At 41.6% G+C, this 15,699-nt stretch overlaps 1 protein-coding gene across 4 annotated transcripts in view; it reads right to left on the reverse strand.

Moving 5' to 3' along the window:
* The window catches only part of Pag1 (phosphoprotein membrane anchor with glycosphingolipid microdomains 1), a 162,248-nt gene that overhangs the window by 70,760 nt on the left and 75,789 nt on the right, over positions 1-15,699 (reverse strand). Inside the window, exon 1 of one of the 4 annotated variants that reach the window (XM_004656893.2) lies at positions 13,321-13,339. The exons of the other annotated variants lie outside the window; for them this stretch is intronic. The gene's annotated coding sequence lies outside the window, so the exon portion shown is untranslated. Of the gene's footprint in view, positions 1-13,320; positions 13,340-15,699 lie in introns of those variants that run through there. 4 annotated transcript variants of the gene reach the window in all.

The raw sequence follows: 15,699 nt of genomic DNA on the forward strand, positions 1-15,699 counted from the left end.
TTTAATAAATACCTCCTGTGCTGAATATTGACCTTACTAAAACATTGTTATGGGTATGGTATGAGCGGGAGGAGGGAAGTGGGATAGGATGAATGAATGAATGAATGAGTGGTGTACTCATACTCTGTAGGGATTATTGTGCCTATTGACTAAGACCCAGAGTTGTCAATGATTTTAGCAGACTGAGGCACACCTCCTCATTTCAACACACAAATGTGAGTCGATCATAAGCCTTCTGGATCTGCATAACTGTGCTCTTTGGGATATAGTATCATTGCCGACTGTTGCTTCTGCTGCAGAGGAAGCAGTTTGTTTAGATTCTCTTCAGATATACCCTTTTCTGCCAGGTGTCAAGTGAGGAAGCCTGCCTTTTGTTTGTCACTGCATTCAGCTACATTACTATAAATCTACAAAGATCAGACCAAGACAGTGCAATCACAGGCTGTCTTCCTCTGACCAGACTCCAGGCCTTTCTCTGTCCATCACACAAAGTGGGAGGACAGGGATTCATCAAATGAAGTGCTGCTGCTCCCTGGGTAAGTAAGTTCCCAAGCCCTTGTTCCACTCTTCCATCAGATTTACAAACTCCCTCCTAAAATCCTGCTCTTCAGATGGATTTAGATGCGGAGTCTACAGGCAAACCTCTCTACTTTCCTATGTTAATATTCAAGCCCTGAGAATTCTCTTGAACCAGTCAGGAAGATAAACAAGATTCACTTAGCCAAGTCAGACTGTTTCAGTTAAAATTATTTTCTTAAAATGTTAAGTCATATTATGAATACTAGAAATGCTATTTCAGGATTGCAGATAAAACTTAGTGGTACAACAACTGCTTAACATGCTAAAGCGCCTACATTCAATTCCCAGGACTACCCCCAAAATTAACATGCATTCTCTATTACTAGATGATTTGAAAACTGAACAACTTGGCAGATAATTAATGACACAAAAGTGGCATATAATTTTGTATTTTCAAAATAGGTATGCCATGATTAAAAATATACTAAGGAAACAAAATGATCAAAAGTACATTACTATCACAATGCTAGACAACAGATAAATGGAATGGAATTCACCATCCACACAAATAAACTCACACATTTATATTCCTTCAATTGTATGGTTAATTTGTTTTTTTATTTTCCTTTTTATTTTTCAAGGTAGGATCTCACTCTAGCCCAGGCTGACCTGGAATTCACTATGTAGTCTCACACTGGCCTTGAACTCACAGTGATCCTCCTACCTCTGCCTCCCTGGAATCAAAGGCATGTGCTACCACACCCGGCTTAATTTGCTTTTTTAAAAATAAAATATTTATTTTTTTATGAAACAGAAATAGAGAGAGAGGGAGGGAGGGAGGAATGAAGAGATAATGGGCAATGCCAGGGCCTTTAGCCATAGCAAATGCGCTCCAGATGTCTGCGCCACCTTGTGCATATGGCTTTATGTGGATATGGGGGAGTCAAATCAGGGTCAGTAAGGTTTTTCAGGCAAGCGACAAAGGTGTCAAGACTGTTCAATAGTTAATTAAGGGTTTTATGGGGGCTAGGGAGGTGGAACATCAGGTAAGAGTGCTTTCTGTGCAAGCATAGAGCCAGAGAGGGCCTAATTTGACCTGAGTTTGATTCCCCAGTGCCCATGTAGACAGCTAGGTATGGTCACACATGCCCATAATCCTAGTCTTGTGGGAAGTGGAGATCAGAGAATCATTGAGAACTTGATGTTTAGCCAGTCTGGCCAAAAACACAGTTCAAGTTCAATAACAAATTCTGTTTCAAGGAAACACAAGGTTGAGCGAGGAGGGTACCTGATACTACTTTCCAGTTTACTCATGTTTGTGTGGACACATGTTTCTGAAGACACATGTGTACATACCACACACATGTGCAAACACCACAAAGCTGCCCCTCATACTCTTAAAGTAATACCAGAGTACTAAATGTAAGGAGTAAAACTAAAAAAACTCTTAGGAGACATATAGTTAAATCTGTGAGCTCAAATCTGGCTAGTGGAGCTATTGATAATTAAGAACAGACAAATTTAACTTCAAATAAAAAGATCTGAGCTTTCCCACAAAGTAAGACAACTGCATTACCCTCTCCAAGGATCAGAGAACATTGCAGAAGAGGTGGCAGAAAGAATGTAAGAACCACAGGATGGGGAGGAATACTATGGAATGCTGTCTTCCAGACATGCAGTGGCTATTGCATTCATGATCTCACAGCACCTGTGATTATCTGCCCAAGACCTGTACAATACAGGGCCCACCGATGTTCTTCTTCTTCTTCTTCTTTTTTTTTTTAAGAGAGAGACAGAGAGAGAATTGACACACCAGGGCTTCAGACTCTGCAATTGAGCTCCAGACACTTGCACCACCTAGTGGGTATGTATGACCTTGCACTTTCCTTACCTTTGTGCGTCTGGCCAACATGGGATCTGGAGAGTGGAACGTGAGTCCTTAGCCTTTGCAGGCAAGCACCTTAACCACTAAGCCATCTCTCCAGCCACCAATAGTCTATTATGTATGATGAAGGAGGGCAAAATATACATCAGAATTGCAGGACTAGTTGGAAAGAAGAGGGGTTCAATGGAAGAGGGTGGTGAGGACAAAAGGAGGGAGTGGGCAGGGATTAGGATCAAAATACATTATGTACATGTATGAAAGTTGACAACAGATGTCTAAAAAAGATCCAAGCTTTAGAAATCATTATCCAGAGTGCAAAAAGACAACCCCAATTATAAGAGAAGTATGTATAAATGACCTGATAGGGGATTTGTAATTAGAATCTATGTTAAAAACTTATATAATATAATATAGTAATAACCCAACCCAAAATGAGCAAAGAATTTGAACATATATTTCTCTAAAAAATGACACAGAAGAACCCCCAAACACATGTTCAGCTTCATCACCAAAGAAATCCAAGTGAAACCTACTGTGAGCTGCTACCTTACACTCCCTAGCTAAGAGGGATAAATGTGTTGGGAGAAGACGAAGAGAGCAGAAGCTGTAGACTCTGTGTTAGGAGTGTAAGATGATCATCTACTTTCCATACAGTGCCAGCTACAGAGTTACCATTTCACTCCTACGTACATACCAAGGGAAATGAAACATGTCCATACACATCTTGTACATGGACGTTCATGGCAGTATTGTGCATAACAGACATCAGGTGAAATAACCCATGTGCATCAACTTGTGAACAGATAGAGAAAACATGGTAACTGTACAAATATATGCACACAAAGTGGAATGGAGTACTGACATATTACAATAGTAAGTGCCAGAGCCCCTAAGCCCCACATATTATATATTCAATTCATAAAAAATTGTCAAAATGGGCACATATATAAAGATAGATTTATAGGGACAGAGAATAGAATAGTGGTTGCTTAGGGTTGGGGAAAATGGGAGGTAGGAGTCTCTACCAAAAAGATGAAAATATGTGTTGGTCACACAGCTCTGTTTTAAAACCCATTTAAACTACATCTTTTAAATGGATGAACCACATGGCATATGAATTACAACTCAGTGAAAGCTTCAACACAAAAAAAAAGTTTATCAAAGGGATGTGGACCTTATAACATTTTCCAGGTCACTCCCTCTGAACTGTGGCAAACCCAAATGTAAGTCTGGCTGGATCACTGGACCTGTGCTGAAGCAGGTTACCAAGCTCAACAGCAAATTAACATGTTCTGACTGAGACCACCTGAGTAGAATCCTCAGTGACCCATGCTCCTTCAGGACTCTTTCATTTGTGGGACTATCTCGGGGGTCACGGAACTAGTCAGCCTAAGGGCATCACAGACCTGTTGTTGCTCAGTCTAGGGGGGCTGACTGCCGCTGGTCCCTCTGAGAAGTTACCGGTTGTGGGGCTATCTCTATCTCTACATGTGCACAGTAGTTAGTCATTGCAAATGACGAGTGACTCAAATTGTATACTTGCAATTTAATTTCTCTCTCCACTGCATGGAATTTTAGGGCTTCTGAAACCAGCTACCTCCTCACCTATCTACTTCCTCCCATCTGCATACTCTGAGTCAGCACTGTTTCTCCTATACCTATCCCCCTGACAGACAGTCATGAGGGCTGTCAGGAGTTCAACACTGATTGGATATTCATAAGAAAGCACAGACAAGTGGACTCTGGGAGTTCATGATATACTTGCCAAGCTATCCTGAAGGATTTTTCTGCCAAAGCCTCTCAGAGCAACAGAAGTAGTTTAATTGTTGGGGCTCTGATTCCGTGGTATGAAACAGACATCTGACAGATGGCCTGGCCTGAGCCCCAGCTGGCATCGCACTTCCCAGAGCATCCCTGAAACAGGAAAGATTCCATGGGGTGGAAGAGGCCCTTCGTTATGGAAGGGAGTTGGCCATGGGCTGGGCAACCTCTTTTTGTTTTGGTTTCATTCCATTGCAGCACAGATAAGAGATTGTATAAAAGTGGGTGAGATGTGCATACTGAAATTTTGCTGTGGGAGTATGAATGACCCCCTCATCCTGTTCGCTCCTTGTCTTTAGAAACTCTGAGTAACAGTGGCTTTGTTATGGAAATATCTTCAAGTCTACTCTGATGGAAAAATAGATGTACTTAATTGGAGAAAACATTCGTTTTGCTGTATTTCAGGCACCGTGGTTCACTGCAGGCTCAGTGCTTGGGTGCACAGGAACCGAAGGGGCTGAGGATTGCACAGCATGGGGAGTAGCACAGGAGCACGGTGAGCAACCCCGGGTGCTAGCTCCTGGGTCTGGATGGCAGTCGAGGTCATCTGGAAGGCAGTAGTGACCACCCCACTGGTCAGACCCAGACAGCACCATCTCTGCACAAGAGAGTACAGTTGAACAAACCAATTCCACCAGCATACCAGCATTCAACAAGACTCCACCGTGGGCGAGACAGGGGACAAGTGCGATTAAAGATATATTCCACTGGACTGTGGGGCTCATTTAAATGTCTTCCTGCTTTAGTCACAACAATTCAGTTTTGGGGAGGGCAAGACGATATGTATAAGAGGGACAAGTGGTGAGGAAAGAAGAATGGCAGGAAGACACTTCCTGGGACTAACACTTCCATTATCTGAATTTCCTTTCTTGAGCAACACTCAATTCTATACACACAGTAGTTCTTCACTGGTGAAGAGTCGAACGGGACCCTGGTTTCAACTGGTCTACACCCCATACTTTATATAGAAAGCTGAAGTTCACAGACTCTTTTATCAGCTACACTATACTGTGGCACACAGGATTTAACTAAAAAAGAAGTAAATAAAGCAGAAGAGTGATAGAGGAGGGTAGCAGAGGTTCTCCTCTGGCCTCCGCATGTGTGCGCACCAGACAAAGGCCGTGCTCTTACCCCTGAGCCATTTCTCTGGCCCCTCTTTATTTTTATGCTTTGAAGTTTCACTAGATTATTAAAAAGGTATAGTGCTGTCTAAATTGATTTGAAATAAATGTGGAGGAAATATTTAAGATAATGTAACACCATGAGGAAATACTTAAAAAATGTAAATTTCTTCCTAATCTCGCGTTTCTAAACCAGGTCTCCTTAATGTTCTTTTGTAATTAACCTGGGGAGAGGCTGCGAACGTGGCACCCTGCGTGGTTCCGCATCTCAGCTCTGCTATCCTGTGTTAAAGGTCAGGGTGTTCCTGAATCCCGCTGTCACTTGTTAAGTAGCCATCTCTTCCAGTTTTAGGCAGCATTATATTGTTTTAGTCAAATGAGGCCTAATGTGATTAGAATCAAACCTCAAGAACTTCCCTCCAGGAAGACAGCAATTTATTAGTCAGTTCCCTTGGGTTATGCCTACCAAATCTGCTATTAATTTAGTTAATTATATATATCCCCAATTTGTCCAAATGAGAAGTATCAGCAATTTGATAGATTTTTGGTGAAAAAAAATCCATAAACTAAGGCATGTTATTTCTTATTAATACATTGGAATTCCATGATTGGTTTAATAACTGAACAATAAAAAAGGAATCCTCCTCAAAGCACAGACATTTCCTTTCATTAAATTTCAATATTACAATCCGTCATAGCCATTAGCACAATTGCATTAAATGTGCTCAATGGTACAGTGGTGCCTGAAGACAATATAACAGGCCATGATGTACTATGCAATGTGGAAAAATGCCAATATCCCCTCCCATATCCCAGGATTCCTGTTGCAGACTACATGTTCCCTTGGCTAAGTTCTTCCTATTCTCTGGTGTCTTCTCCCTCTGGCTCTCCCAGCTGTGCCTCTCATCCCCTCCCCCAGCTACTCTGGCCACACTCTCAGCCTTCCTGGCATTTACTGTGTTAACAGTTCCCAGTCTTCATGCCATCTGATGTCCCTGCTTCATTGTTCACACACTCAAACAAATGAAATCCCTGATGTATGCAGAGCAGCAGTCCATTAAGAGAAGGGTGTTTTCTGGGTTTTATTTTCCTCATTGCAAACAGAAAAATGAAAGAGGCAAGAAAAGAGGGTTTACATAGTTACCAAAGAGAGGCCACTACGAAGATAAAAAGGCTTAGAGAAACATCAGATTTTTAAAAGCATCAAATAGATTATAAGGATGACACTGGGAAAATAGTTTCTTCTTAAAATCCTCTCAAAGGTTCAGTTTAATAAAATAATCTCCTTTCCAAGAGGTGTATTTTTCCTGAATTTTAGGGAGCCAATGATTAAAAAAATCCCTAAATACATATTTTATACTATCTACAGTTTCCAGGACTCAAAGAAGACAGGTACAGTTATAATACATTTATGAAGTTATTAACAAATGTCATTTTCTTAGCAAAGGCTTCTATTTATAAGCATGTTCCTTGAAAAGAGGCTTAAAATGACACAATTTAGTATAAGCTTTATCTGTAAGCATGCATCACAAGTGTGGCTTGGATATGATAATCCTTGCAGTTTCAATATTGGAAGAGAAATAAGCAAAATGATAAAGAGTTTAATAGGAAAAAGGTTTTCCCAGATGGTAAAGAGTAGACCAGGTTATAATATGTATGCAGGGGAGACTTCTTCAGCCTGCTTCTCAGACTTTCCAACCTAAAGCAAGGCAGCATCAACTCCAGCATTGCAAGATTAGTTGCAGAACTTAAATGTTGTTTTAGTGAGCAAAAATAAATGACACAAAATGACTCCTCTAATGACTAGTTTATAAATTGGTAGTAAAAGAAACATTTTAGAATATTCTCAAGTTGGGCAAGGAAGATGTAGAGTTCAAGGCTAGCCTGGGCTTCATGTGACACTTTGGCTCAGAAAAAGAGAATATTCTCTTTTAGAATCATGCACATGGGCATGGAATGACATCCATCCATTCATTTTATTTATTCACCTGGCAATATTGCCTTGCTTATGAATAAAAAGAATTAAAAGGTCCCATTACTCCAGTCCAGCTGAATATTCTGGAAGCATCTTTTACACTGGGAAATCACTGCCAGGCAGACTGCCTCCAGCTTTGGCTTGAATTTGCTTGGTGGTAGGCATCTATCTTCCTGGCAAGCCACCTGGAACATGGCCTGTCTATCACAGACCTGAGTTACCCTTAGACATGTTCTGATGAGAAATAGCTTTTCCAACTTCCATTTTCAGAAGTTTCAAGGTCACCCAAAGGCTCAAGAGGCCTGTTGGTGGCTTGCTGTTTAAGTGTATGTGTATGGGCGGGGGGGGGGGGGGGAAGAGGTTAGGGTGGGGGTGACAGCCAAGGACCATTTCTCCTTCCCAACCAGTATAAACAAAAGGTTAGGAGTTAGAAGTCTGCCTTTGAGGGGATGCCTTTGAGGTTGTCAACTTCCGGAGCATCTACATGCAGTTAAATTCCCAGCCTAGTCACTGTAGAACAGGATAGGTCCTGCCAGCTGTTCTACATGTACAAAAAACTGGCTGTGCTGTGTGGACCCAAGGTAAGGTCTCAGAAAGAGAAATGTGTGTGCTCTGCTGACTTGCGGTAATATTTCCACATTTTAAAAGACTTTGGCCTGTAAAGTGTATTAGTTACAGAGGGCTGTACAGGGTGATGTATGAATAGGAGGTGGGGAGGTTGGCACTTTTTAAGTGGACCATATGAGATGAAATATCTATATTCTCCCTCATATATGTGCATTCCAATTATGTATCTGTTTTCATATCCACACATATTTATGTAAAACACACACACCACACACCATCCCAACACTGTTAACAGGGAAATTCCTCAGACCAATTACATTTAGTAGAGCTTATCTTAGCAAAATAAACAAACAAAAAAACACAACTTGCAGTTCACACAACAACCTGGACCCAAGTAGGTTCCGAGAACTCCAACGGCAACCTGATCAGGTAGTTTAATAGGAAAATAGAAGTGAGGTATAGAAAAGGCTACAGTGAGGTCAACCAGTCTATTGGTTAGAGCTTAACTAGTTAATTGTTTACAAAGTGATCAGTGAATTAGCTACAGACTCTTCTGCTCAAACTCAATTACTCTTATAAACTTGCCATTTGATTTGTTGGGCTCAGGGCAGGTACCTCTCAGAAAACATTACTTAACAACACAAACTCATAACTCTCTATGCTCATGATTGAACTGATAAATCAAAACAAAATATCAGTATAGTTATAAATATTCAAAACTGGATCAGTACTGAGTGTAGGCTTTTCATTGTCATTATTCTCTAGCAATACACTAAAACAACTACGTACATAGCATTCAGAGTCTACTAAGTGTTATATCTAGAGGAGATTTAAGGGATCCCAGAACATGTGCAAGGTATATCCTAATACTGTGCTATTTTGTACAAGGGACTTGAATATCTGCAGGTGTGGGTATTTGAATATGTGTGTCCCTGATCCAAACTCCTTAGATACCAAGGAACCACTGCATATATAACACATATAGAACACATGTTTGACCACTTCAGTGTTAAGCTATCCACACTGCATGCAGATAACATATGCCCATGGGCCTTCTCAATGGTCTAGGGCTCACTCTATGAAATACTGTCCTAAGTAGGACATTCTAGTTATTTCTCCAATGGAAAATAGTTAATTTATGACCCAGGCTGAGCCGAGGAGAACTCGGAGGCTTCAGTGAGATGCAATGGTCATTGTCACAGAAGGCATCAAGAAGATCTCATTTGAAGGCAAACAATGCCTGAAATGAAGAGCCGGCAAAAAGCAGTGACAGCTCAGTGCACCTTAGCTTTATTATGACTTTCAAGACATGGTGCATTTAGGAGAACTGAAGATATGACAATGGACTGCAGGAAGCTACACTTCTGCAGAGTGCCACACACTACGAAAGTGTGTATACCTGAGTACACACACTTATGTGCCAGACTGTCAAGGGGTTGAACTGTTTGCCTCTTCCCTGAAACTCATGTTAAAGTCCTGTCCCCCAGGTCTTCAGAATGTGACCTCATTTAGAAACAGTGTCATCAGAGATATAATTAGTTAAGACAGGGTCCTACTACAGTGGAATGGGCCCTGATCCAGTATCACTTTTCATAAGGTGTCCTTATGAAAAAGGGGAAATCTAGACATGAAGCTAGGTACACAAGGGCATATATTGTGCTCTCACAAGGCAAGGAGCTCTGGGCAGCTGGATCAGAGGTCTGGCACAGATCCTCCTAGAGCCACAGCAGGAAGCATGGCCCTGCTGGACACCTGGAGCTCAGCCTGAGACAAGGCACTGCTGTCCTTCAAGCCACTTAGTGTGTGGTGTTTTGTTATGGCAGCCCAGGGAAACCAAGACAGGGCGAGTGTGTGGAGATATAGTCATATTTCCAACCAGTCCATCCTGATGTGGTGGTGCAGAGGGGAGGGCAAGGAAGGCCATGCTCGGGGCTTGAGGGCTCTCACATCAAGGCTGACACAGCCACCCAGCTGCTGCTATTTCTTAATTATATAAATTTAAATGAACAGTGAAACAGCAGACAGGTTCACATCATTCATTATACAATTTCAAAGAGAGAGCCTGCATTTTAAACATCATTTTCAGCAATAGCTTGAGGGACTAATTATGAAAACAGCATGCAGCAGGATGAATGGGAAAATGTTATAATTTTAATTATGAGAAAAGTTCTGAAAGGAGTACATAAAACTTTGGACTGACTGAAATTCTTTGGGAATTGTGGGTTTTTTTTCTCTACTGGGACATACTACACTACACCATGACTGCTATGTTAGATCACTATATTTTAAATTATTTATTGTGGTGCAAGGCGAGTGCTCTGCTACAGAACTATATATCCCCAGTCCACTTATCTTCCTTGGCTCCCTTTGGAAAAGTCATGCTGTCTCATCTCAGAATAAGCACTCAATGTTCATGCTTCAGAGCCTGCCTTCGTCCCACTGCTTTCCCAGCCCTCATGGTGTAATGACATTTGTTTTCTGTTGTTCAGCATTTTATGTCTCACAGTTATGTTACGGAACTTTGAGAGTCTAAAATGGACTCTACAACATCTCAGCTCAATTCTGAATAGTGGTGGTAGAGAAACTGAGGTCCAGGTGTGACCACACAGCTGCTTAGGTTTTGATTTTCCAACAAAACTCCAACCTCTTTGGTGATGTTCAGCTCTGGAGATGGCAGAGATATCTCCCATAGTCTGACTCTGCTGGCTCTTCAATAAGATGAAGCCTCCCATCCAAAGAGTCTCCTGCAAGACGACACCCAGACCAGGCAAAAAAATGAGGCAAAAGACTCATTTAAGTAGAGATTAGAAGGGCAAGACAGATAGCTTGGTGGGTAAAGTGCTTGCTTTGTAAACATTGGGACCCAAGTTTGACCCCAAGTACCCATGTGAAATGCCAGGAATGGCAATATGTGTCTGTAATCCTGGTGTGGGTGAGGTGGAGACAGGAGGATTCATGGAGATCACTGGCCAGCCTGTCTAGTATAATTGGTGAGCTCCAGACATGAGAGACATTTTCTTAAAAAGAGGTGGACCATGTTCCTGAGGATAACACCTTAGTGTCCTCTAGCTCCATGTACACATGCATGTACATATATGCCTACATATACGTGACCCCCATGTCAAAATATGGGTATTCATTCTGAGATAGCCAGGCTTAGAAGTAGTAAGTACGTCAGTGAGTCAGTAAGACCAGAGTAGTAACTGACAGTGTGTGGCTGCCTTCTTGCATTATTCTTAAGTCTCTGCAATTCTCTTAACACCTAGAATATATTTCTTTTAACATGTCTGTTGAGCTAATTGGCATTATGAATAAGCCAGGTGTTGTTTTCTTAGCATTGTGGTGCTATTTTAAATGATCCGAGTTTACAACTTGCAGTACTTTGAGTGGGAATCACATCAAAGAATGAATATCAGCTCACCTAACTGATCATGGAAGAGAGAATATAAAAAGAGAAGCAAGAAATGAGGAGAGAGAAGTTTCAAGAAAAATAGGTTGTATAGACCTTGAACTCTCTGGATCAAGACATGACTTCTGTTACAGTTGGTAAAAATCACAAGATAACAAACGCTCCAGGGGGTAACAGAGCTGCATCTTAGCACATAAAACAGAAACATCAGAGAGCAGTTTCAATGTCAGCTTGCCAAAGTGGAGAAAATGGGTATCACCACAAGACCCCATCGTTCTTGGCCTGAGGTGCTGAAGAACCTCATGCTAGTGGAAGCCTGAGGCACCTCAAGGAAGGCAGGAAGCCGACAGCCAGTCAGGAAGGGGGTAGGACAAAGGCTTATCTATCTAGGACTTGTCTCTATCACTTCTGCCACCGAGGCTGCACTGCCTAATTTCTACCACCTCCCAATAAATTCCTCAAATTATGAATCCATCAATGTGCGATCCTCATGATCTCATCACTTCCTCCAAGCTGCAATCTGAACCCTGCTGCTTTGGGAACCCACATTTTAACATATGAGCTTTTTAGGGACCGTGTGCTTCATACCCAAACCAACACAATGCATGTGAAAACATTTTGATAACTAGTCATATAACAGCTCATGCTGAAGGTTACCTGGGTTTCCAGGTTTTTGTTTTTTTTTTTTTGTCAATACTACCTGACTTGCACTTTTGATGACTAAATAAAGTAGGCCATGAAAATATTCACGTGATGATTTTGGCAGAACATCTCTTTCTTCTTTATTTGGAAGCACTTATCTGATTTGGATGTTCCTTTCTTCTTTTTTTGTTGTTTTATCTAATGTAGGATCTCATTTTAGCCCAGACCAACCTGGAACTTACTCAGAAGATCCAGGCTGACCTTGAATTTATTGTACTATCTGCCTCCCAAGTGCTGGGTGTGAGCCACCATGCCTGGCTCATGATGCCCCTTTCTTCTGTGAGCTCCCTTTCTTTTGACTTTCTGTTTTCAGGCTGGAAGCTCTGTATTAGGAATGAGTAGGTATATTATGGCAAAGAAAGATGAATGGGAGAGGGACAGGGAGAAAGAAGGTGGGAGAGACTGACTTGCACAGGAAAGATGACCTGAGACATGCAGGCACCATCACATGAATAAAGACAGAGGCTGAGGTGAGAATTTTGTTGTCATAAGCCAAGAGGTGTGTGAACCTAACAAAAGCTGGAAGAGGCAAGGGAAGATCTTTCCCTTAAGGTTTCAGGAGGAATATGGCCTTGCCAGCACCTTTATGCCAACCTGTGGACTCTAGAACTGAGAAGATGTTTTGAATCACCCAGTTTACAGTGCTCTGATATGAAAGCAGCCAAAGGAGTTGCATACTATGGGCAAATCCTGGCTTCTTGGCACATCACACAGGACCTTTTCAGCCCATAAGATCCTCTTTACAACCTTCCTTTCCTATGATCCTATTAACCACTTCATCCATTCATGTCCCAGGGCCCTAAGATGCATCCTATCTCTGTACATTTGAGCACCCTGGTCCTCCACTTCAATTCCCTTCTTCCCTTCTTCGAGCATTCATGCCCTAGTAGTCTCTAGGGCCAACCCAGTAGTAACTGCTTCTGACAGTCTGCAAGCTTAAATAACTGTCTCTATTGAGGCCCTCAGTACTGTGCCAAAACATCCTAGCATTATTTTATGTTTACTTCTGTGTACCCATCCCTCCCACCCCCACTTATACTTCAGCTTCTCTGAAGGGGGAGCAGTCACTCCATAGAATTTCCTCAGGCACATAAAAATATACAAAATATAAGGTATTTGTCACAGGTGTTTATTTTGTTAAAAGCACTTCAACTTCATGCAAGAATGCAGAGTAGGTCAGGGCTGACTATGAATGACTGAAGCCTGCGGCCTGCCTGGAGTTAGGAGTGGCTGGAGTACTTTTTCTGCACATTGAATTTGTGGATATTTTTAGCTGTTGTTCTTTCTCATGATACTCATTCCTCTAATCAGAGAGACTTACACACTTTAGGCTTTGCCATAAGGTCCTGCCAACTCTCACAGCTCCGACCATCAGTGCTAAGTGTTTACATGAAGGTGTCCTGCCAACCTCCTTCCATTATGAGTGGTGTACTGGAGACAGACCAGTGTTTTCCTAAGGAGGGAGATGAGAAAGTAGATGTTGGGGCAGGTGATAGCAGAAGACAAAGGGGGTTTCCTTTTTGGGTTTATGAATATATTCTGATAATGTGGTGGTGGTTGCACAACTCTGAATATGCCAAAAGCCACTGTCCTATACACTTTAAATAGATGTCTTTTGTACTATGTGAATGATATTGCACAAGGCTATTTTTTAAAAATTCAAAAATTTATTTATTTATTTGCAAGCAGAGAGGGAGAGAAGAGAGAGACAGACAGAGAGAGAATGCGAATGGGCACACCAGGGCCTGTAGCTACTGCAAACGAACTCCAGATGCATGTGCCCCTTGTGCATCTGGCTTACATGGGTCTTGGAGAATTGAACCCTTGGCTTTACAGGCAAATGCCTTAACCGTTAAGCCACAAAGCTGTTTTTTTTTTTTTAAAGAATTGTTTGTATTAAATCCATCCCACTTCACAAAGATTGCTGTTAAATCAAAAATTTCATAAACATGGTTGGAGAGATGGCTTAGCAGTTAAGGTACTTGCCTGTGTAGCCTAAAGACCCAGGTTTGATTCCCCAATACCCACATAAGACATATGCACAGGGTGAAGCATGCATCTGGAGTTTCTTTGCAGTGGCTAGAGGCCATAGTTCACCCATTCTCTCTCTCTCTCTCTTTACCTCTTTCTCAAATAAATAAAAAAAATTAAAAATTTCATGAACAAGCAATACATGGGCAAAATAAAATAGACTTTCTATAGTAACACAAAAATCACCACAGCCTGCAATATTTACAGTCTCCTAAAGAAAAATTGACAGCACAGATCCTTCCTGTCAGGCCCACTCTCTTGGACCATCTGTTGCCTAGGTAGAGAGGTGACATTTCCTTTGGTTAAAGTATTCCCATCTTCTCATCTTTCTCTCTGCCTTTACAGAGACCCTGGGTTCAGTCAACTGAGTGCTTGGAGGGCACTAAGATATTCATGTGGTTGATGACAGCCAGAAAGGGAATCCCAACAACCTGTTATGTCTTAGAAGCTTTGTGAGTAAACAGAGTGGTGCAGGTCTGGAAGCAGACAACCTTGTGGTTATCCATATACTGTCTTGTATTTACCATCTATCGTGTGGTTGCTTGCCACATTTCCCCAGTGGGATTTCTAACTCCTGGATGACAGAGGGACTAGTGACAGATGTGCTTTGCTCCCCTCTCCCCATACTTCTTTGCTCCCCTTCCCTAAGCATCACAAATGTTGCATAGTAGTCCATAGCCAAGCAGAGAGTTAATAACTGCCTTACAGGGTGCAGGACAGATCTAACTGATAGCTTATCTTATAGTCTCGTGTTTTCCTTTTTAGTCATGTTGTCTTTGGGCAACCATGATTTTCTGCATGGAATGATGGGATCTATGTAATAAGCCATTCTATGACTGATTGTTATCTCGCTTTGAGGTTCCATTTTCAAGCAACTTGATCTTGAACAAAGGCAATGTAACTATCATTTAAACAGAAACAGAAACCTCCAACATTGATAGGCACTTGCCTCAGGAATGCATCTGGTCTTGACCCTGGGCCACCCAAAGGCCCCACTGGGTCCACTCAGACAGACACAAACTACAGATTGCAATTTTGATGACTATTTTATAGCCATCTTTCTACTATAGCCACAAACAATATTTTTATCAAGGAAAGGGAGGAGACAATCTCTTTCTGCAACATATCCTCGTGAAGATCACACACTCTAAAAATTACAGGCTTTCTGGTATTGAGATCTTATGATTGGTCACTGAGTTCAATATATCATTGGAAAGCCTATAGTTAAATGTCATTAGCCAAGGTAAATTAGAGAGAATTATGCAAATATATAAAACCAACATCAGAATCTTGTGTGTTAACATATAGTAAAGCAAAAAAACCCTTGTGTAAGACATGTTCACAAACAAATATTCACATGTGGGGCTAGGAAGATGGCTCAGTTGTTGAAAATGCTTGTTCGCAGTCTGCCAGCCTGGGTTCAATTTCCAAGCCACCCATGTAGGCTGGGTGGATGTAAAATGTGGCTCAAGCACCTGGCATTCATTTGCAGTGGTAAGAGGCCCTGGCCTGCTTACACACACAAATAAATAAGTTTAAAGAAGAAACACATGTACTTCTGTTGCCGATAGAGCTCTGAGGGTAAGGAGGTAGCTCCCCTACCTTTGCAACATTCAAAGAATGTTGAAAAGTCAGACTTTTCAACCCTCTAACAGCATCCACCATCCAT

This window comes from Jaculus jaculus, chromosome 2 (genome assembly GCF_020740685.1).
Source record: "Jaculus jaculus isolate mJacJac1 chromosome 2, mJacJac1.mat.Y.cur, whole genome shotgun sequence".
NCBI classification, from domain to species: Eukaryota; Metazoa; Chordata; class Mammalia; order Rodentia; family Dipodidae; genus Jaculus; species Jaculus jaculus.